Source organism: Pseudophryne corroboree, chromosome 9 (genome assembly GCF_028390025.1).
Source record: "Pseudophryne corroboree isolate aPseCor3 chromosome 9, aPseCor3.hap2, whole genome shotgun sequence".
Classification (NCBI taxonomy): Eukaryota; Metazoa; Chordata; class Amphibia; order Anura; family Myobatrachidae; genus Pseudophryne; species Pseudophryne corroboree.
Window position 1 is genome coordinate 181,131,665 of NC_086452.1, and position 23,382 is coordinate 181,155,046.

General features: G+C 48.7%; 1 protein-coding gene across 4 annotated transcripts in view; it reads left to right on the top strand.

The window, feature by feature from the left end:
- Positions 1 to 2,712: 2,712 nt before the first annotated feature.
- The window catches only part of PIGC (phosphatidylinositol glycan anchor biosynthesis class C), a 237,822-nt gene continuing 217,152 nt past the window's right edge, over positions 2,713 to 23,382 (top strand). For 3 of the 4 annotated variants that reach the window (XR_010186753.1, XR_010186754.1, XR_010186752.1), the window contains exon 1: positions 2,713 to 2,933. The gene's annotated coding sequence lies outside the window, so the exon portion shown is untranslated. The remainder of the gene's footprint in view (positions 2,934 to 23,382) is intronic. The other variant, XM_063939982.1, reaches the window with a different exon arrangement.

Here is a 23,382-nt window from a genome sequence, read left to right on the forward strand (position 1 = left end):
TGGACAAATGGTCCGGATCGCATCTTCAGATGCATCAGCGGATAACCCTATATCCAAGGACAAGGGTGTCTCTCCTGTGGTGGTTACAGAGTGCTCATCTTCTAGAGGGCCGCAGATTCGGCATTCAGTTTTGGATGTTGGTGACCACGGAGGCCAGCCCGAGAGGCTGGGGAGCAGTCACACAAGGAAAAAATTTCCAGGGAGTGTGATCAAGTCTGGATATTTTTCTCCACATAATTATAGCTAAGGGTAAATTTATAATGCTCTAAGCTTAGCAAGACCTCTGCTTCAAGGTCAGCCGGTACTGATCCAGTGGGATAAAACATCACGGCAGTCGCCCACGTAAATAGACAGGGCGGCACAAGAAGCAGGAGGGCAGTGGCAAAAACTGCAAGGACTTTTCGCTGGGCGGAAAATCATGTGATAGCACTGTCAGCAGTGTTTCATTCCGGGAATGGAAACTGGGAAGCAGACTTCCTCAGTAGGCACGACCTCCACCCGGCAGAGTGGGAACTTCATGTGGAAGTTTTCCACATAATTGTAAACCGTTGGGAATTACCAAAGGTGGACATGATGGCGTCCCGTCTGAACAAAAAACGGGACAGGTATTGCGCCAGGTTAAGAGACCCTCAGGCAATAGCTGTGGACGTTCTGGTAACACCGTGGGTGTACCAGTCGGTGTATGTGTTCCATCCTCTGCTTTTCATACCTAAGGTACTGAGAATTATAAGACGTAGAGGAGTAAGAACTATACTCATGGCTCCGGATTGGCCAAGAAGGACTTGGTACCCGGAACTTCAAGAGATGCTCACAGAGGACTTATGGCCTCTGCCGCTAAGAAGGGACTTGTTTCAGCAAGTACCATGTCTGTTCCAAGACTTACCGCAGCTGCGTTTGACGGCATGGCGGTGGAACGCCGGATCCTAAGGGAAAAGGCATTCAGGAAGAGGTCATTCCTACCCTGGTCAAAGCCAGAAAGGAGGTGACCGCACAACATTATCACCACATGTGGCGAAAAGATGTTGCGTGGTGTGAGGCCAGGAAGGCCCCACGAAGAAATTTCAACTCGGTCGATTCCTGCATTTCTTGCAAACAGGAGTGTCTATGGGCCTCAAATTGGGGTCCATTAAGGTTCAAATTTCGGCCCTGTCGATTTTTCTTCCAGAAAGAATTGGCTTCAGTTCCTGAAGTCCAGAAGTTTGTCAAGGGAGTATTGCATATACAACCCCCTTTTGTGCCTCCAGTGGCACTGTGGGATCTCAACGTAGTTCTGGGATTCCTCAAAACACATTGGTTTAAAACCAGTCAAATCTGTGGATTTGAAGCATCTCACATGAAAAGTGAACATGCTCTTGGACCTGGCCTGGACCAGGCGAGTGTCAAATGGGTGGTTTTTTTTCTAAAAAAAAAAAAAAAAAGCCCATATCTGTTTGTCCATTCGGACAGGGCAGAGCTGCGGACTCGTCCCCAGTTCTCTCCCTAAGGTGGTGTCAGTGTTTCACCTGAACCAGTTTATTGTGGTGTCTTGCGCCTACTAGGGACTTGGAGGACTCCAAGTTGCTAGATGTGGTCAGGGCCCTGAAAATATAGGTTCCAGGACGGCTGGAGTCAGGAAAACTGACTTGCTGTTATCCTGTATGCACCCAACAAACTGGGTGCTCTTGCTTTTAAGCAGACTTTTGCTAGTTGGATGTGTAATACAATTCAGCTTGCACATTCTGTGGCAGGCCTGCCACAGCCAAAATATGTAAATGCCCATTCCACAAGGAAGGTGGGCTCATCTTGGGCGGCTGCCCGAGGGGTCTCGGCTTTACAACTTTGCCGAGCGGCTATTTAATCAGGGGCAAACACGTTTGTAAAATCCTACAAATTTGATACCCTGGCTAAGGAGGACCTGGAGTTCTCTCATTCGGTGCTGCAGAGTCATCCGCACTCTCCCTCCCGTTTGGGAGCTTTGGTATAATCCCCATGGTCCTTTCAGGAACCCCAGCATCCACTAGGACGATAGAGAAAATAAGAATTTACTTACCGATAATTCTATTTCTCAGAGTCCGTAGTGGATGCTGGGCGCCCATCCCAAGTGCGGATTATCTGCATTACTTGTACATAGTTACAAAAATCGGGTTATTATTGTTGTGAGCCATCTTTTCAGAGGCTCCGCTGTTATCATACTGTTAACTGGGTTCAGATCACAGGTTGTACAGTGTGATTGGTGTGGCTGGTATGAGTCTTACCCGGGATTCATAAATCCTTCCTTATTGTGTACGCTCGTCCGGGCACAGTACCTAACTGAGGCTTGGAGGAGGGTCATAGGGGGAGGAGCCAGTGCACACCACCTGATCCTAAAGCTTTACTTTTTGTGCCCTGTCTCCTGCGGAGCCGCTATTCCCCATGGTCCTTTCAGGAACCCCAGCATCCACTACGGACTCCGAGAAATAGAATTATCGGTAAGTAAATTCTTATTATTTTGCTTTTGTGAGCCATGCTGAATTGTGGGCCTGTTTCAAGGTAGATCGCAAAAGCAAAATCCCAACATGACCCTCGCCAGGAGGGACAGAATGCTCTGCTCCTGCACTTCTCTCTTAATTTATAATTGCAATCACCTGTGCCGAAACACCGTTCTTATCCAGTAACCTGTTCAAGACAGGAGCCAGCAATCATAAATTACGAGAAAAGTCCAGAAGCATAGCATTGTGTCCCTCCTGGCGAGGGTCATGTTGGGAGGTATGCTATACCTGTGAACGTGTCACCCTGTCTTTGAGGGCCACCCTCCCTCTGCCCACGCACTCACGACACGCCTCCTGTCACATGACGCAGCGCTGGAAGAGACCTGAGATAACACCCGCTGCATTCTGGGAACTGTAGTCTCCTCTCGGTGCGCCGCGTTACTACCGTCTGCTAAGAGTACCGACGATGTGCCTCACCACACACAGGTAAGGTAGGGGCTTCCACAAGAAGGGGGTATATCCCAGAGTATAATTTATATGCAGCCATTGTCTGTACTCGGTAATAGAGTCAGAGGGCGAGGCCTTGTACCTGTACAGTATATACACTATATTATGTGTTTCTACCCCCTGCGCCATTTGTCGTGTGCACGTATCCACAGCTGCAGATATCGGTACGCGATAATGGGGTGAGAGCTGTGATAGATGTATGACAGCCCAGCGCACACTGTCATCGTTCCAAACAGGCATCGCTCCTGTCAGCCTGTGGCTCGCTTGTTGGGGTCTTTTAGTGGCCACGCCCTTTTATCTGCGTTTGGATGCTTAGCAACCACGCCCTTTCGTTATTTCCCGTTCTTGTTGCCTGGCAACCCCGCGTAGATTCTTTACACGTTCCGAGTGGTCCCTAACGTTCTATCTGCTAACCGCCCCCGCCTATAGCCAGTGTCTGCCGCCCGTGGCCTCTGCTCCAGGTAAAGGTAGTCAGGCTGTTTGATTTAAATTTTTATAAAAAATGTAATAAATTAAATTTTTATAAAAAATAAAAAAAAAGCTGATATTTTTTTTTCCACTGGAGAAATATAATTATCATACACATAAAATAGTTTACTTTCCCTTGTTTCTGTTGCCTTGAGAAAATCTTTGTGCATGGCGCCAGTGTCTCTAGTGATCAATACTCTTGAGTCTCTCCCCTACTCAGCTGTCAATGGCTGAATGAGGAAAGATGGAAATGATTAATGTTCCTATGCACCTTGCCATGGGTTGCTAGGCATATTTGAATAACCATACCGGTGTGCTGGCTTACATTCCTTAACAAACACACCTATCTCTTTACTACAGTAGATCAAATCAATACAACGAATACTGTACTCTTCAGTTTTTCTCTAACGTCCTAGTGGATGCTGGGGACTCCGTAAGGACCATGGGGAATAGACTGGCTCCGCAGGAGACATGGGCACTTTTAAGAAAAAATTTAGATTCTGGTGTGCTCTGGCTCCTCCCTCTATGTCCCTCCTCCAGACCTCAGTTTGAATCTGTGCCTGGACGAGCTGGGTGCTACTTAGTGAGCTCTCCTGAGCTTGCTATAAGAAAGTATTTTGTTAGGTTTTTTATTTTCAGGGAGCTCTGCTGGCAACAGACTCCCTGCATCGTGGGACTGAGGAGAGAGAAGCAGCCCTACTCTCTGAAGATAGGTCCTGCTTCTTAGTCTACTGGACACCATTAGCTCCAGAGGGATCGTACGCAGGATCTCACCCTCGTCGTCCAATCCCGGAGCCGCGCCGCCGTCCCCCTCGCAGAGCCGGAAGACAGAAGCCAGGTGAAAGAAGCAAGAAGACTTCGAAATCGGCGGCAGAAGACTCCAGTCTTCATATGAGGTAGCGCACAGCACTGCAGCTGTGCACCATTGCTCCCACACTACACCCACATACTCCGGTCACTGTAAGGGTGCAGGGCGAAGGGGGGGGCGCCCTGGGCAGCAATTAGAGACCTCTTTGGCAAAAGTTTGCATAATATACAGTTGGGCACTGTATATATGTATGAGCCCCCGCCAAAATTGTACATTAAAGCGGGACAGAAGCCCGCCGTCGAGGGGGCGGGGCTTCTTCCTCAGCACTCACCAGCGCCATGTTTTTTCTCCACAGCACCGCTGAGAGGAAGCTCCCCAGTCTCTCCCCTGCAGTTACACGGTAGAAGAGGGTAAAAAGAGAGGGGGGCACATAATTAGGCGCAAAAATCAATATAAACAGCAGCTACTGGGTTAACATTAAGTTACTGTGTTATTCCTGGGTTAATAGCGCTGGGGTGTGTGCTGGCATACTCTCTCTCTGTCTCTCCAAAGGGCCTTATGGGGGAATTGTCTTCAGATGAGCATTCCCTGAGTGTGTGGTGTGTCGGTATGTGTGTGTCGACATGTCTGAGGTAAAAGGCTCCCCTAAGGAGGAGATGGAGCAAATATGTGTGTGAGAGGGTGTCTCCGTCGACAACGCCGACACCTGTTTGGATATGTGTAATTAAGTGCTAAGGTGAATTTATTGCACAAAAGATTAGAGAACAGACAGGAAATCTACCCATGTCTGTCTCTCAATGCTCACTATCCAAAATAATAGACACTGATATCGACACGGAGTTTGACTCCAGTGTCGACTACGATAATGCAAAGTTACAGCCAAAATGGCAGAAAAGTATTCAATATATGATTATTGTAATAAAAGATGATTTGCATATCACTGATGACTCATCTGTCCCTGACACAAGGGTACACATGTTTAAGGGGAAGAAAGCCGAGGTAAATTTCCCTCCTCTCATGATGAAAAAGAGCAGTTTCCCACAAAGAATTCTCAGGCAGTATCCTTTCCCCACTAGGGCCAGGATACGATGGGAATCTTCCCCTAGGGTGTCACGTTTGCCCAAAAGGTAGCCCTGACGTAACAGCTATTCTCAGGGATCCTGCAGATAGCGTGCACATTCTGGTACACTACTGAGACCGGCGATTGTGTCGGCATGGGTTTATAGCGCTGTGGCAGCGTGGACAGGTACCTTATCAGCAGAGATTGAGACCCTAGTATGTATGTATATATATATATATATATATAGAGAGAGATATATATATATAGAGAGAGATATATATATATATATATATATATATATATATATAGAGAGAGAGATATATATATATATATATATATATTAAAGATGCTGTCTTAAGAGATAGAGATATATATATATATATATATATATATATATATATTTCCAAAAGCAAGCTGGCACTCTTGAAGACTGAATGAATGCGCAGACACAGTGATGTGATCAACGTTTCAGGGCTGCTGCCCTTTTATCAAGACAATCTGTATTATACAAATAAAACTTTTATACATTACCAACACCTCGTGCACTTGCTTCCACGGCACCCTCCTCGAGCCGATGACGTCATTGGCGCGCTCCCGCGCCGGCGACCCGGCAACATAGGGGGGGCGTGGAGAATCATAGTGACGTCCCATCACCATAGTAACCCGTTACAACTGTAAGAATGAAAACATGTAGCAAAGATTCAATCATGACCCGCAATGTATGAGGCACTATAGGTCTAGTCTGCTAATGTAAAATGTCACAAGTAAATATACTATTATCTTAAAGAGCTTATAAGCTAATGTTTAACATCTGCATGAGACAGCATTATGATATCAGATATGGACGGAACCTCACACTGTAATTATCACACTGTCATAATAATATGGTTTGTATCTTAGGCAACACCTGTGGAAAAAAGATACAAACCATATTATTATAATAAGCTCTTTATTATATTGCAAGTGCACGAGGTGTTGGTAATGTATAAAAGTTTTATTTGTATAATACAGATTGTCTTGATAAAAGGGCAGCAGCCCTGAAACGTTGATCACATCACTGTGTCTGCGCATTCATTCAGTCTTCAAGAGTGCCAGCTTGCTTTTGGAAATATTGAATTACTTTTTGAGCAGGGCACCGGAGCATACACTGCTTTAACCACTGGAGTGCTGGACGCAAATTGGACACATATATATATATATATATATATATATATATATATATAAAAAAAAACATGCCCAAAGAGACAGGAGTATACTGGGTCCTAGAGTCAAAGTTATGTCGATTTCTGCTTGACGTGTCCTGTAGAATATGCAATGGACAGATGATGCCGACTTAAGAGGCATATGGAAGGCTGAGGATTGTGTGGAGAAGGGTTCTCGGACCTGGTCTCCACAGCTATAGCTGGTAATTCTGATATTTTGCCTTATATTCCTGCACAGCCTAGGAAAGCACGACATTATCAAATGCAGCCTTTCGAGCAAAGAAACAAAGTCCGAGGTGCGTCCTTTCTTGCCAGAGGCGGGGGCAGAGGAAAGAAGCTGCACAACACAGCTAGTTCCCAGGAACAGAAGTCCTCCCCAGCCTCAACAAAAATCCACCGCATGTCGCTGGGGCTCCACAGGCGGAGCTAGGCCCGGTGGGGGCACGCCTTCGTAAGTTCAGCCACAAGTGGGTTCACTCCCTGTTAGATCCCTGGGCAATAGATATTGTGTCTCAGGGATACAAGCTGGACTTTGAGAAGATGCCCCCTCACCGACGACCCTGCCGGCTTCCCCCTACGAGAGGGAAACAGTGTTAACTGCAATTCACAAATTGTATCTTCAACAGGTGGTGGTCAAGGTTCCCCTCCTTCAACAAGGAGTGGGTTATTATTAGACCATGTTGTAGTCCCGAAACCAGACGGTTTGGTCAGACCCATAGTGAATTTAAAATCCCTGAACATATACCTGAAAAGGTTCAAGTTCAAGATGGAATCGCTAAGAGCGGTCATTGCAAGCCTGAAAGGGGGAGATTTTATGGTGAGTCGGGACATAAAGGATGCATACCTTCATGTCCCCATTTATCCACCTTATCAGGCGTACCTCAGAATTGCGGTACGGGATTGTCATTACCAATTTCAGACGTTGCCGTTTGGTCTCTCCACGGCCCCGAGACACCAAGGTAATGACGGAAATGATCGTGCTCCTGCGGAAGCAAGGTGTCACTAATATCACGTACTTGGACAATCTCCTCATAAAAGCGAGATCAAGAGAGCAGTTGCTGAACAGCGTATCACTTTCTCTGGAAGTGTAACGGCAACACGGCTGGATTCTATATATTCCAAAGTCGCAGTTGGTTCCTACAGCTCATCTGCCTCTCCTAGGCATAATCCTAGACACAGACCAGAAAAGGGTTTATCTCCCGATAGAGAGAGCTCAGGAGCTCGTGACACTGGTCAGGAATCTATTAAAACCAAAATAGGTGTCAGTGCATCACTGCACTCGAGTCCTGGGAAGGATGGTGGCATCATACAAGGCCATTCCCTTCGGCAGGTTCCATGCGAGGACCTTCCAATGGGACTTACTGGACAAGTGGTCCGGATCACATCTTCAGATGCATCGGTTAATCACCCTATCCCCCAGGGCCAGGGTGTCTCTCCTGTGGTGGCTGCAGAGTGCTCACCTTCTCGAAGGTCGCAGATTCGGCATTCAGGACTGGGTCCTGGTGACCACGGATGCAAACCTCCGAGGGTGGGGGGCAGTCACACAGGGAAGAAATTTCCAAGGGCTGTGGTCAAGTCAGGAGACTTGCCTTCACATCAACATCCTGGAACTAAGGGCCATATACAACGCCCTACGTCAAGCGTAGTCCCTGCTTCGCGACCAACCGGTTCTGATTCAGTCAGAAAATATCACCGCAGTGGCTCATGTAAACCGCCAAGGCGGCACAAGGAGCAGGGTAGCGATGGTAGAAACCACCAGAATTCTTCGCTGGGCGGAGAATCACGTAAGCGCACTGTCAGCAGTGTTCATTCCGGGAGTGGACAACTGGGAAGCAGACTTCCTCAGCTGGCACGACCTCCACCCGGGAGAGTGGGGACTTCATCAAGAAGTCTTCATGCAGATTGCAAGTCGGTGGGAACTGCCACAGGTGGATATGATGGCATCCCGCCTCAACAAAAAGCTGCAGAGATATTGCGCCAGGTCAAGAGACCCTCAGGCGATAGCTGTGGACGCACTGGTGACACCGTGGGTGTTCCCGTCGGTCTATGTATTTCCTCCTCTTCCTCTCACACCCAAGGTGCTGAGAATCATAAGGAAAAGAGGAGTGAGAACAATACTCTTTGTTCCGGATTGGCCAAGAAGGACTTGGTATCCAGATCTGCAAGAAATGCTCACAGAGGACCCGTGGCCTCTGCCTCTAGGACAGGACTTGTGCAACAGGGGCCCTGTCTGTTCCAAGACTTACCGCGGCTGCGTTTGACGGCATGGCGGTTGAACGCCGGATCCTAGCAGAAAAAGGCATTCCGGATGAGGTCATTCCTATGCTGATAGAGGCTAGGAAGGATGTGACGGCTCATCATTATCATTGTATATGGCGAAAATATGTGGCTTGGTGAGAGGCCAGGAATGCCCCTACGGAGGAATTCCAGCTGGGCCTTTTCCTTCACTTCCTACAGTCGGGAGTGACTTTGGGCCTTACATTGGGTTCCATTAAGGTTCAGATTTCGGCCTTATCCATTTTCTTTCAAAAAGAACTGGCTTCTCTGCCTGAAGTTCAGATGTTTGTAAAGGGAGTGCTGCATATTCAGCCCCTTTTGTGCCTCCAGTGGCACCTTGGGATCTTAACGTGGTGTTGAGTTTCCTGAAATCACACTGGTTTGAACCACTCAAAACGGTGGAAGTAAAATATCTCACGTGGAAGGTGGTCATGCTATTAGCCTTGGCTTCGGCTAGGCGTGTGTCAGAATTGGCGGCTTTGTCACATAAAAGCCCTTATCTGGTTTTCCATGCCGATAGAGCAGAATTGCGGACCCGCCCACAATTTCTGCCGAAAGTGGTTTCATCCTTTCATATAAACCAACCTATTGTGGTGCCTGTGGCTTCTACTGACTTGGAGGATTTTGAGTCACTGGATGTAGTCGGGGCTTTGAAGGTTTATGTAGCCAGAACAGCTAAGGTCAGGAAAACAGAATCTTTGTTTATCCTGTATGCTTCCAACAAGCTTGGGGCGCCTGCTTCAAAGCAAACTATTGCTCGCTGGATCTGTAACACGATTCAGCAGGCTCATTCTGCGGCTGGGTTGCCGCTGCCTAAATCAGTTAAGGCCCATTCTACAAGGAAGGTGGGCTCTTCTTGGGCGGCTGCCCGAGGGGTCTCGGCATTACAGCTTTGCCGAGCGGCTACTTGGTCAGGTTCAAACACCTTTGCAAAGTTCTACAAGTTTGATACCCTGGCTGAGGAGGACCTTGTGTTTGCTCATTCGGTGCTGCAGAGTCATCCGCACTCTCCTGCCCGTTTGGGAGCTTTGGTATAATCCCCATGGTCCTTACGGAGTCGCCAGCATCCACTAGGACGTTAGAGAAAATAAGATTTTACTTACCGGTAAATCTATTTCTCGTTTATCCGTAGTGGATGCTGGGCGCCCGTCCCAAGTGCGGACTTCTTCTGCAATGCTTGTATATAGTTATTGCTTAAATAAGGGTTATGTTATAGCTGCATCAGAGTTTATCTGATGCTCTGTGATTGTTCATACTGTTAACTGGGTAAAGTTATCACAAGTTATACGGTGTGATTGGTGTGGCTGGTATGAGTCTTACCCTGGATTCCCAAAATCCTTTCCTTGTACTGTCAGCTCTTCCGGGCACAGTTTCTCTTACTGAGGTCTGGAGGAGGGACATAGAGGGAGGAGCCAGAGCACACCAGAATCTAAATTCTTTCTTAAAGTGCCCATGTCTCCTGCGGAGCCCGTCTATTCCCCATAGTCCTTACGGAGTCCCCAGCATCCACTACGGACTACGAGAAATAGATTTACCGGTAAGTATAATCTTATTTTATCCAAACCAAATATATTTTAAATGGCATCTAGAGGGTATCAAGAATTAAAGAAAGAGCGCATAGCTCAATACATTTAGACCTTTTAATGCAATTTTCTCTTACGTCCTAGAGGATGCTGGGGACTCCGTAAGGACCATGGGGTATACACGGGCTTCGCAGGAGACATAGGCACTATAAAGAACTTTTAGTATGGGTGTGCACTGGCTCCTCCCTCTATGCCCCTCCTCCAGACCTCAGTTAGATTCTGTGACCAGAGGAGAATGGGTGCACTACAGGGGAGCTCTACTGAGTTTCTCTGATAAAATAATTTTGTTAGGTTTTTAATTTTCAGGGAGCACTGCTGGCAACAGGCTCCCTGCATCGTGGGACTGAGGAGAGAGAAGCAGACCTACTTAAATGCTAGGCTCTGCTTCTTAGGCTACTGGACACCATTAGCTCCAGAGGGAGTCGGAACGCTGGTTTCACCCCGCCGTTCGTCCCGGAGCCGCGCCGCCGTCCTCCTCGCAGAGCCAGAAAATAGAAGCCGGGTGAGTATAAGATGAAGAGAAGACTTCAAGGCGGCAGAAGACTTCAGATCTTCTTTGAGGTAAGCCGCTGCGCGCCATTGCTCCCACACATTACACACACAGTAAGGCACTAATGGGTGCAGGGCGCAGGGGGGGTGCCCTGGGCAGCAATAAACCTCGGGTATGGCATATCAGGAGGCATTAGGCTGCGGAGGCAGTAAATGGAGTAATCCCCCGCCATTTTTTATATATTGAAGCGGGACCAAAGCCCGCCACTGGAGGGGGCGGAGCTTGATCTCCCAACACTAACAGCGACATTTTCTCCACAGAACGCTGCAGAGAGGCTGGCTCCCCGGACTCTCCCCTGCTGAACTCTGTGACAGAGGGCTGGAAAAGAGGGGGGGGGGGGGGGCATTTTCAAGGCGCAGTGAGTGTATTACACATTGATTGGTAATAAAAGCGCTATCTGGGTTATTTTCCAGTATCTGTAGGCGCTGGGTGGGTGCTGGCATACTCTCTCTCTGTCTCTCCAAAGACCCTTGTTGGGGAATTGTCCCCTTATAGATATATCCCTGGGTGTGTGGGGGTGTCGGTACGTGCGTGTCGGCATGTCTGAGGCGGAAGGCTCGTCCAAGGAGGAGGTGGAGCGAATGAGTGGTGTGTCTCCATCGGCAACGCCGACTCATGAATGGATGGACATGTGGCATATGTTAAATGCAAGTGTGGCCTCATTACATAAGAGACTGGACCTGGCAGAGTCCAGGGAAAAAACTGGGGGTCAATTCACGGATGGGGCTGGGTCACAGGGCCCGTCGAGGTCTCAAAAACGTCCCCTATCCCAAATAACTGACACTGATACCGACACGGATTCTGATTCCAGTGTCGATTACGATGATGCAAGATTGCACCCAAGGGTGGCAAAGGGTATTCAATGAAAGAGGTTTTGCATATCACAGATGACCCCTCTGTCCCTGACACGAGGGTGCGCATGTATAAGGAGAAGAAACCTGAGGTAACCTTTCCCCCTTCTCATGAGCTGAACGAGTTGTTTGAAAAAGCTTGGGAAACTCCGGATAAAAAACTGCAGATTCCCAAAAGGATTCTTATGGCGTATCCTTTCCCTGCTCAGGACAGGGTGCGTTGGGAATCCTCTCCCAGGGTGGACAAGGCGTTGACGCGCCTGTCCAAGAAGGTGGCGCTACCATCTCCGGACACGGCAGCCCTCAAGGATCCTGCTGATCGCAGACAGGAGACTACTTTAAAGTCTATTTATGCACATACAGGTGTTTTGCTCAGACCGGCAATAGCATCGGCATGGGTATGTAGCGCAGTTGCAGCATGGACAGATACCTTGTCAGAGGGCCTTGATACCCTAGACAGGGATACCATTTTATTAACCTTAGGCCACATTAAAGACGCAGTCTTATTTATGAGGGACGCTCAAAGAGACATTGGGCTGCTGGGTTCCAGAGCCAATGCGATGGCTAGTTCTGCGAGTCGAGCTCTATGGACCCGCCAATGGACGGGTGACGCAGACTCCAAGAAACATATGGAGGTTTTACCTTACAAGGGCTCGCAGACCTGGTTGCCACAGCTACCGCGGGTAAATCTACATTTTTACCTTTTGTTCCCCAACAGCGAAAGAAAACTCCACAGTATCAGATGCATTCCTTTCGGTCGCATAAGGCCAGAAGAGGTCGGGGCTCCTCTTTCCTTGCCAGAGGTAAGGGTAAAGGGAAAAGAACACCTGCGTTGGCTAGCTCCCAGGAGCAAAAGTCCTCCCCGGCTTCTACAAAATCCACCGCATGACGCTGGGGCTCCCCTAAGGGAGTCCGCACCGGTGGGGGCACGTCTTCGACTTTTCAGCCAAATCTGGGTTCTTTCAGAAGTGGATCCTTGGGCAATCGAGAATGTTTCCCAGGGCTACAAGCTGGAATTCGAAGAGGTGCCCCCCCCGCCGATTTTTCAAGTCGGCCTTGCCAGCTTCGCCACCGGAAAAGGGAGGTGGTGTTAGCTGCAATTCAAAAGCTGTGTCAACAGCAAGTGGTGGTCAAGGTTCCCCTGGTTCAACAGGGAAAAGGGTATTATTCAACCCTGTTTGTGGTCCCGAAGCCGGATGGTTCGGTCAGGCCCATTTTAAATCTGAAATCCCTAAACCTGTACTTAAAAAAGTTCAAATTCAAGATGGAATCGCTCCGAGCGGTCATATCCAGCCTGGAAGGGGGGATTTTATGGTGTCACTGGACATAAAGGATGCATACCTTCATATCCCCATATACCCTCCTCATCAGGAATACCTGAGATTCGCTGTACAGGACTGTCATTACCAGTTTCAGACGTTGCCGTTTGGGCTTTCCACGGCCCCGAGGATTTTCACCAAGGTAATGGCAGAGATGATGGTGCTCCTGCGCAGGCAGGGAGTCACAATTATCCCATACTTGGACGATCTCCTGATAAAGGCGAGATCGAGAGACAAATTGCTGGAGAGCGTGTCACTCTCCTTGAAAGTGCTGCAACAGCACGGTTGGATTCTCAATCTGCCAAAGTCACAATTGGTTCCAACGACTCGGCTATATTTCCTAGGCATGATTCTGGACACGGAACAAAAGCGGGTCTTTCTCCCATTGGAGAACATGGTCAGAGACCTGCTAAAACCAAAAAGAGGGTCGGTTCATCAATGTACTCGAGTTCTGGGAAAAATGGTGGCAGCCTACAAGGGCATCCCCTTCGGCAGGTTTCATGCGAGGACTTTTCAGTTGGACCTTCTGGACAAGTGGTCCGGGTCTCATCTACAAATACATCAGAAAATAACCCTGTCCCCCAGGGCCAGGGTGTCTCTCCTGTGGTGGCTGCAGAGTGCTCACCTTCTAGAGGGTCGCATGTTCGGAATTCAAGACTGGGTTCTGGTGACCACGGACGCGAGCCTCCGAGAATGGAGAGCAGTCACACAAGGAAGAAATTTTCAAGGATTATGATCAAGCCAGGAGGCTTGCCTACACATCAACATACTGGAATTGAGGGCCATATACAACGGCCTGCAACAAGTGGAGACTCTTCTTCGGGGCCTCCCGACTCTGATTCAATCAGACAACGTCACAGCCGTGGCTCATGTAAACCGCCAAGGCGCGACAAGCCGTGGCTCATGTAAACCGCCAAGGCGGGACAAGGAGCAGAGTGGCGATGGCGGAAGCCACCAGGATTCTTCGCTGGGCGGAAAATCACGTAAGCGCTCTGTCAGCTGTTTTCATTCCGGGAGTGGACAACTGGGAAGCAGACTTCCTCAGCAGACACGATCTCCATCCAGGAGAGTGGGGACTTCATCAAGAAGTTTTTGCAGAGATAACAGGTCTTTGGGTAATTCCTCAAATAGACATGATGGCGTCACGCCTCAACAAGAAGCTTCTGAGGTATTGTGCCAGGTCACGGGACCCTCAGGCAGTAGCAGTAGACGCCCTAGTGACACCATGGGTGTTTCGGTCGGTCTGTGTGTTTCCTCCTCTTCCTCTCATCTCAAAAGATATTGAGACTCATAAGACTAAAGACTGCAGGCAATACTCATTGTCCCAGATTGGCCTCGAAGGGCCTGGTACTCAGATCTTCAGGAAATGCTCACAGAAGACCCGTGGCCTCTTCCTCTCAGGGAGGACCTGTTACAGCAGGAGCCATGTGTGTTCCAAGACTTACCGCGGTTACGTTTGACGGCATGGCGGTTGAACACCGGATCCTAGCTGAGAAAAGTATTCCGGAGGAAGTCATCCCTACTCTCATCAAGGCTAGGAAGGAGGTGACGGCTAAGCATTATCACCGTATCTGGAGGAAGTATGTATCTTGGTGTGAAGCCAAGAATGCTCCTACGGAAGATTTCCATTTGGGCCGATTTCTCCACTTCCTACAGACAGGAGTGGATATGGGCCTGAAGTTAGGCTCCGTTAAGGTACAGATTTCGGCCCTATCTATCTTCTTTCAGAGGGAATTGGCTTCTCTCCCAGAAGTCCAGACGTTTGTGAAGGGAGTGCTGCACATCGAGCCCCCCTTTGTGCCCCCAGTGGCATGGTGGGACCTTAATATGGTCTTAAAATTCCTGAGTTCTCACTGGTTTGAACCTCTTCAAACAGTTGATTTAAAATGTCTCACATGGAAGGTGGTCATGTTATTGGCCTTGGCATCTGCAAGGCGGGTGTCGGAATTGGCGGCCTTGTCCCACAAGAGCCCCTATTTAATTTTCCATGTGGATAGAGCTGAGTTGAGGACGCGTCCTCAATTTTTGCCTAAGGTGGTTTCTTCTTTTCATATGAACCAACCTAGTGTGGTGCTTGTGGCTACGGGGGACTGGGAGGACTCCAAGTCCCTGGATGTAGTCAGGGCCTTAAAGATTTATGTAGCCAGGACGGCTAGGGTTAGGGAAACAGAGGCTCTGTTTGTCCTCTATGGAGCCAACATGGTTGGCGCTCCTGCTTCTAAGCAGACTATTGCTCGCTGGATCTGTAACACGATTCAGCAGGCTCATTCTATGGCTGGATTGCCGTTACCAAATTCCGTGAAGGCCCATTCCACTAGGAAGGTGGGCTCTTCTTGGGCGGCTGCCCGAGGCGTCTCGGCATTGCAGCTTTGCCGAGCAGCAACTTGGTCGGGTTCAAAAACCTTTGCAAAATTCTACAAGTTTGATACCCTGGCTGAGGAGGACCTTGCGTTTGCTCAGACGGTGCTGCAGAGTCATCCGCACTCTCCCGCTCGGTTTGGAGCTTTGGTATAAACCCCATGGTCCTTACGGAGTCCCCAGCATCCTCTAGGACGTAAGAGAAAATAAGATTTTAAACCTACCGGTAAATCTTTTTCTCCTAGTCCGTAGAGGATGCTGGGCGCCCGTCCCAGTGCGGACTAAATCTGCAAGACTTGTATATAGTTATTGCTTTCATAAGGGTTATGTTGCAGTTGGGATTGGTCTTTTGACTGATGCTGTTTTTTGTTCATACTGTTGACTGGTTGTGTATATTCCAGGTTATATGGTATGATTGGTGTGGGCTGGTATGAATCTTGCCCTTAGGTTTACAAAATCCTTTCCTCATATTGTCCATCTCCTCTGAGCACAGTTTTCTAACTGAAGTCTGGAGGAGGAGCATAGAGGGAGGAGCCAGTGCACACCCATACTAAAAGTTCTTTATAGTGCCCATGTCTCCTGCGGAGCCCGTCTATACCCCATGGTCCTTACGGAGTCCCCAGCATCCTCTACGGACTAGGAGAAAAAGATTTACCGGTAGGTTTAAAATCTTATTTTCTCTGACGTCCTAGTGGATGTGGGAACTCCGTAAGGACCATGGGGAATAGCGGGCTCCGAAGGAGGCTGGGCACTCTAGAAAGATTTATGACTACCTGGTGTGCACTGGCTCCTCCCACTATGACCCTCCTCCAAGCCTCAGTTAGATTTTGTGCCCGGCCGAGGTTGGATGCACACTAGGGGCTCTCCTGAGCCTTTAGAAAGAAAGTATAGAAATTAGGTTTTTTATTTTCAGTGAGACCTGCTGGCAACAGGCTCACTGCAGCGAGGGACTAAGGGGAGAAGAAGCGAACCTGCCTGCTTGCAGCCAGCTTGGGCTTCTTAGGCTACTGGACACCATTAGCTCCAGAGGGATCGACCGCAGGCCCAGCCTTGGTGTTCGGTCCCGGAGCCGCGCCGCCGTCCCCCTTACAGAGCCAGAAGCAAGAAGAGGTCCGGAAAATCGGCGGCAGAAGACATCAGTCTTCACCAAGGTAGCGCACAGCACTGCAGCTGTGCGCCATTGCTCCTCACACACACTTCACACTCCGGTCACTGAGGGTGCAGGGCGCTGGGGGGGGGGGCGCCCTGAGAAGCAATAATAACACCTTGGCTGGCAAAAATACCACAATATATAGCCCCAGAGGCTATATATGTGGAAAATACCCCTGCCAGAATATAGGAAAAAGCGGGAGAATAGTCCGCGGAAAAGGGGCGGAGCTATCTCCTTCAGCACACTGGCGCCATTTTTCCCTCATAGCTCCGCTGGAAGGAAGCTCCCTGGCTCTCCCCTGCAGTCTACACTACAGAAAAGGGTAAAAACAGAGAGGGGGGGGGCACTAAATTTAGGCGCAGTATACATTTATATAGAAAAAGCAGCTATAGGGGACATAACTCAGTTAGTCCCTGCATTATATAGCGCTCTGGTGTGTGCTGGCATACTCTCACTCTGTCCCCCCAAAGGGCTTTTGTGGGTCCTGTCCTCTGTTGGAGCATTCCCTGTGTGTGTGCGGTGTGTCGGTACGGCTGTGTCGACATGTTTGATGAGGATAATGATGTGGAGACGGAGCAGATGCCTTTAGAAGGGATGTCACCCCCTGCGGGGCAGACACCTGAGTGGATGAGCTTATGGAAAGAAATGAGTGCACGTATAGACTCCTTACATAAGAAATTTGACGACATGCCAAATGTGGGACAGCCGACTTCTCAGCTCGTGCCTGTCCAGGCGTCTCAAAGGTCATCAGGGGCTCTGAAACGCCCGCTACCTCAGACCGCAGACCCAGATGTCGACACTGATACTGACACCAGTGTCGACGACGATGAGTCTAACCTGATGCCCACTAAGGCCATTCACTGCATGATTGAGGCAATGAAAGAGGTGTTACACATTTCTGATATAAATACAGGTACCACTAAAAAGGGTATTATGTTTGGGGAGAAAAAACTACCCGTAGTTTTTCCCCCATCAGATGAATTAAATGAAGTGTGTGAAGAAGCGTGGGCTTTCCCTGATAAAAAATTGGTAATTCCTAAGAAGGTACTAATGGCGTTCCCTTTCCCGCCAGAGGATAGGTCACTTTGGGAAACACCTCCTAGGGTGGATAAAGCGCTCACACGTTTGTCTAAAAAGGTGGCACTACCGTCTCCGGATACGGCCGCCCTCAAGGAGCCTGCTGATAGAAAGCAGGAGGCTATCCTGAAGTCTGTATATACACACTTAGGCATTATACTTAGACCTGCTATTGCGTCAGCGTGGATGTGCAGTGCTGCCGCCGCGTGGCCAGATAAACTGTCAGAAAATATTGACACACTAGACAGAGACACGATCCTGCTAACCATAGACCATATCAAAGACTCAGTCTTATATATGAGAGATGCACAGAGGGAAATCTGCCGGATGGCATCTAAAGTAAGTGCATTGTCCATTTCTGCTAGGAGAGGCTTATGGACTCGCCAGTGGACAGGAGATGCAGATTCTAAAAGGCACATGGAAGTTTTGCCTTATAAGGGTGAGGAATTATTTGGGGATGGTCTCTCGGACCTAGTTTCCACAGCAACGTCTGGGAAGTCAGCATTTTTACCCCATGTCCCCTCACAGCCTAAGAAGGCGCCGTTTTATCAGGTTCAGTCCTTTTGGACCCAGAAAAACAAGCGTGGAAAAGGCGGGTCTTTTCTGTCCAGAGGCAGAGGTAGGGGAAAAAGGCTGCAACAAACAGCAGGTTCCCAGGAGCAAAAGTCCTCCCCCGCTTCTTCTTCCAAGTCCGCCGCATGACGGTGGGGCTCCACAGGCGGAGCCAGGTACGGTGGGGGGGCCGCCTCAAGAATTTCAGCGATCAGTGGGCTCGCTCACAGGTGGATCCCTGGATCCTTCAAATAGTATCTCAGGGGTACAAACTGGAATTCGAGGCGTCTCCACCCCACCGGTTCCTAAAATCTGCCTTGCCGATTGCTCCCTCAGACAGGGAGGCGGTGCAAGCGGCAATTCACAAGCGGTATTCCCAGCAGGTGATAATCAAGGTACCCCTACTTCAACAAGGCCGGGGTTACTATTCCACACTATTTGTGGTGCCGAAACCGGACTGTTCGGTGAGACCCATTTTAAATTTGAAATCCTTGAACACATACATAAAAAAATTCAAGTTCAAGATGGAATCGCTCAGGGCGGTTATTACAAGCTTGGACGAGGGGGATTACATGGTATCCCTGGACATCAAGGATGCTTACTTGCATGTCCCCATTTACCATCCTCACCAGGAGTACCTCAGATTTGTGGTACAGGATTGCCATTACCAATTCCAGACGCTGCCGTTTGGACTGTCCACGGCACCGAGGGTATTTACCAAGGTTATGGCGGAAATGATGATACTCCTTCGAAAAAAGGGAGTTTTAATTATCCCGTACTTGGACGATCTCCTAATAAAGGCGAGATCCAAGGAACAGTTGTTGGTGGGAGTAGCACTATCTCAGGAAGTGCTGCACCAGCACGGCTGGATTCTGAATATCCCAAAGTCACAGCTGGTTCCGACGACACGGCTACTGTTCCTGGGTATGATTCTGGATACAGTCCAGAAAAAAGTGTTTCTCCCGGAGGAGAAAGCCAGGGAGTTGTCATCTCTAGTCAGAGACCTCCTGAAACCGAAACAGGTATCAGTGCATCACTGCACGCGGGTCCTGGGAAAGATGGTAGCTTCTTACGAAGCAATTCCCTTCGGCAGGTTCCATGCCAGAATCTTTCAGTGGGACCTATTGGACAAATGGTCCGGATCGCATCTTCAGATGCATCGCTTAATAACCCTGTCTCCAAGAACCAGGGTGTCTCTACTGTGGTGGCTGCAGAGTGCCCATCTTCTAGAGGGCCGCAGGTTCGGCATACAGGACTGGGTCCTGGTGACCACGGATGCCAGCCTTCGAGGCTGGGGGGCAGTCACACGGGGAAGAAACTTCCAAGGACTATGGTCGAGTCAGGAGACTTCCTTCACATAAATATTCTTGAACTAAGGGCCATTTACAATGCCCTAAGTCAAGCAAAATCCCTGCTCCTACACCAGCCGGTGCTGATCCAGTCAGACAACATCACGGCAGTCGCCCATGTAAATCGACAGGGAGGCACAAGAAGCAGGATGGCAATGGCAGAAGCCACAAGAATTCTCCGATGGGCGGAGAATCATGTACTAGCACTGTCAGCAGTGTTCATTCCGGGAGTGGACAACTGGGAAGCAGACTTCCTCAGCAGACACGACCTCCACCCGGGAGAGTGGGGACTTCATCCAGAAGTCTTCCAGATGCTGGTAAACCGTTGGGAAAAACCACAGGTGGACATGATGGAGTCCCGCCTCAACAAAAAGTTAAAAAGATATTGCGCCAGGTCAAGGGACCCTCAGGCGATAGCTGTGGACGCTCTAGTGACACCGTGGGTGTACCAGTCGGTTTATGTGTTCCCTCCTCTGCCTCTCATACCAAAGGTATTGAGAATAATAAGAAAGCGAGGAGTAAACACAATTCTCGTGGTTCCGGATTGGCCAAGACGAGCGTGGTACCCGGAACTTCAAGAGATGATCTCAGAGGACCCGTGGCCTCTGCCGCTCAGACAGGACCTGCTACAGCAGGGGCCCTGTCTGTTCCAAGACTTACCGCGGCTGCGTTTGACGGCATGGCGGTTGAACGCCGGATCCTGAAGGAAAAGGGTATTCCGGAAGAAGTCATTCCTACGCTTATTAAAGCCAGGAAAGATGTTACGGCAAATCATTATCACCGCATATGGCGGAAATATGTTGCATGGTGCGAGGCCAAAAAGGCCCCAACAGAGGAATTTCAACTAGGTCGATTTCTGCATTTCCTGCAAGCAGGAGTGAATATGGGCCTAAAACTAGGCTCCATTAAAGTACAGATCTCGGCTCTGTCGATTTTTCTTTCAAAAAGAACTAGCTTCAGTACCTGAAGTTCAGACATTTGTGAAAGGAGTGCTGCATATTCAGCCCCCGTTTGTGCCTCCTGTGGCACCTTGGGATCTCAACGTGGTGTTGAGTTTCTTAAAATCACATTGGTTTGAGCCACTAAAAACCGTGGATCTAAAATATCTCACGTGGAAAGTGGTCATGTTATTGGCCTTGGCTTCAGCCAGGCGAGTGTCAGAATTGGCGGCTTTATCATGTAAAAGCCCTTATCTGATTTTCCATATGGATAGGGCAGAATTGAGGACTCGTCCCCAGTTTCTCCCTAAGGTGGTGTCAGCGTTTCACCTGAACCAGCCTATTGTGGTGCCTGCGGCTACTAGGGATTTGGAGGACTCCAAGTTGCTAGACGTTGTCAGGGCCCTGAAAATATATGTTTCCAGGACGGCTGGAGTCAGAAATCTGACTCACTGTTTATCCTGTATGCACCCAACAAGCTGGGTGCTCCTGCTTCTAAGCAGACTATTGCTCGCTGGATTTGTAGTACAATTCAGCTTGCACATTCTGTGGCAGGCCTGCCACAGCCAAAATCTGTAAATGCCCATTCCACAAGGAAGGTGGGCTCATCTTGGGCGGCTGCCCGAGGGGTCTCGGCTTTACAACTTTGCCGAGCAGCTACTTGGTCAGGGCAAACACGTTTGCAAAATTCTACAAATTTGATACCCTGGCTGAGGAGGACCTGGAGTTCTCTCATTCGGTGCTGCAGAGTCATCCGCACTCTCCCGCCCGTTTGGGAGCTTTGGTATAATCCCCATGGTCCTTACGGAGTTCCCAGCATCCACTAGGACGTCAGAGAAAATAAGAATTTACTCACCGGTAATTCTATTTCTCGTAGTCCGTAGTGGATGCTTGGCGCCCATCCCAAGTGCGGATTGTCTGCAATACTTGTAAATAGTTATTGCTAACTAAAGGGTTATTGTTGAGCCATCTGTTGAGAGGCTCAGTTGTTTTCATACTGTCAAACTGGATATAGTATCACGAGTTGTACGGTGTGATTGGTGTGGCTGGTATGAGTCTTACCCGGGATTCAAAATCCTTCCTTATTATGTCAGCTCGTCCGGGCACAGTGTCCTAACTGAGGCTTGGAGGAGGGTCATAGTGGGAGGAGCCAGTGCACACCAGGTATAAATCTTTCTAGAGTGCCCAGCCTCCTTCGGAGCCCGCTATTCCCCATGGTCCTTACGGAGTTCCCAGCATCCACTACGGACTACGAGAAATAGAATTACCGGTGAGTAAATTCTTATTTTTTGAAATACATATATGAGCTAAATTATATATATATATATATATATATATATATATATATATATATATATATATACACACACACACACACATATATACAGTATAGCAAAAGTATATATGTTATTATTAAGAATAAGTGTATTATAGGCTACGGTCTTTATCGAAAGTTAGAAGACAGACCAGGGGTGTTATAACAGAGGAGGGGACACGCATGCAGCCTCCGTCACGGGCCCTCTCCGGCAGCAAGTAGTAGGGATGGCCATTGACCATCAATGATTCAAAATCATTGATGATTTATTGTCAATGTTGAATACTTTAGCCATTGATGGTGGAGACCCACATAGTTTCCTGCCATCGATGGTAAAGACCAAGCACCATAATACATCACAGTTACTTCTCGTACCGTGGCTGCAACTTCCTCTAATACTTAAATAATCCTATCATTGTCCCATGTTCGTCCCTTCGGCAAATTACTCCAATTAGTTTGGCCACCCTGGCATTAAAAAGACCCTGGAATTAATCACCATATTTATTAGTAACCCCATTTAAAGAAGAAAGTGACAGATTTCATGTCTGGTTTTCCTGCATGGGCCCAAAATAAAATGCACCCACTGGTGCCTTCCTGTTCTAGTAAAACTATAGTCTTATATTTCAAGGGCTCTGTAAGCTATCTTCGCGTGTGGTATGTTAGGTAGATTAGACTTAGGTCGACAGTGTCTAAGTCGACCACTATTGGTCGACAGTAAGTAGGTCAACATGGTTTCTAGGTCGACAGGGACTCTAGGTCGACATGAGTTTTTGTACTTTTTTTGGTGTTGTTTTCTCCGTACAGTGACGGGGAACCCCAATTAGTGCACCTCGTCCACGCGCATGACTCGCTTCGCTCGCTATGCTTCGGGCAAGGTGCCTCGCTGCGCTCTGCACAGGTTACCATTCCCAATTGTAGTCCACATGGATCATAAAGTATGAAAAAGTTTAAAAAATATAAAAAAAAAAAAACCTCATGTCGACCTTTTGTCATGTTGACCTAGAAACCATGTCGACCTACTTACTGTCGACCTAAAGACCGGATCCCACTATTTTCGATGCTTCAGCAGTTATCTGGAGCTTATGTTGTTAGCAATGCCAGTTTAGCTTGAGCTCCACAGAACTAGATTTGTCCATTTTCTCTAACGTCCTAGTGGATGCTGGGAACTCCGTAAGGACCATGGGGAATAGCGGGCTCCGAAGGAGGCTGGGCACTCTAGAAAGATTTATGACTACCTGGTGTGCACTGGCTCCTCCCACTATGACCCTCCTCCAAGCCTCAGTTAGATCTTGTGCCCGGCCGAGGTTGGATGCACACTAGGGGCTCTCCTGAGCCCTTAGAAAGAAAGTATAGATTTAGGTTTTTTATTTTCAGTGAGACCTGCTGGCAACAGGCTCACTGCAGCGAGGGACTAAGGGGAGAAGAAGCGAACTCGCCTGCTTGCAGCCGGATTGGGCTTCTTAGGCTACTGGACACCATTAGCTCCAGAGGGATCGACCGCAGGCCCAGTCCTTGGTGTTCGGTCCCGGAGCCGCGCCGCCGTCCCCCTTACAGAGCCAGAAGCAAGAAGA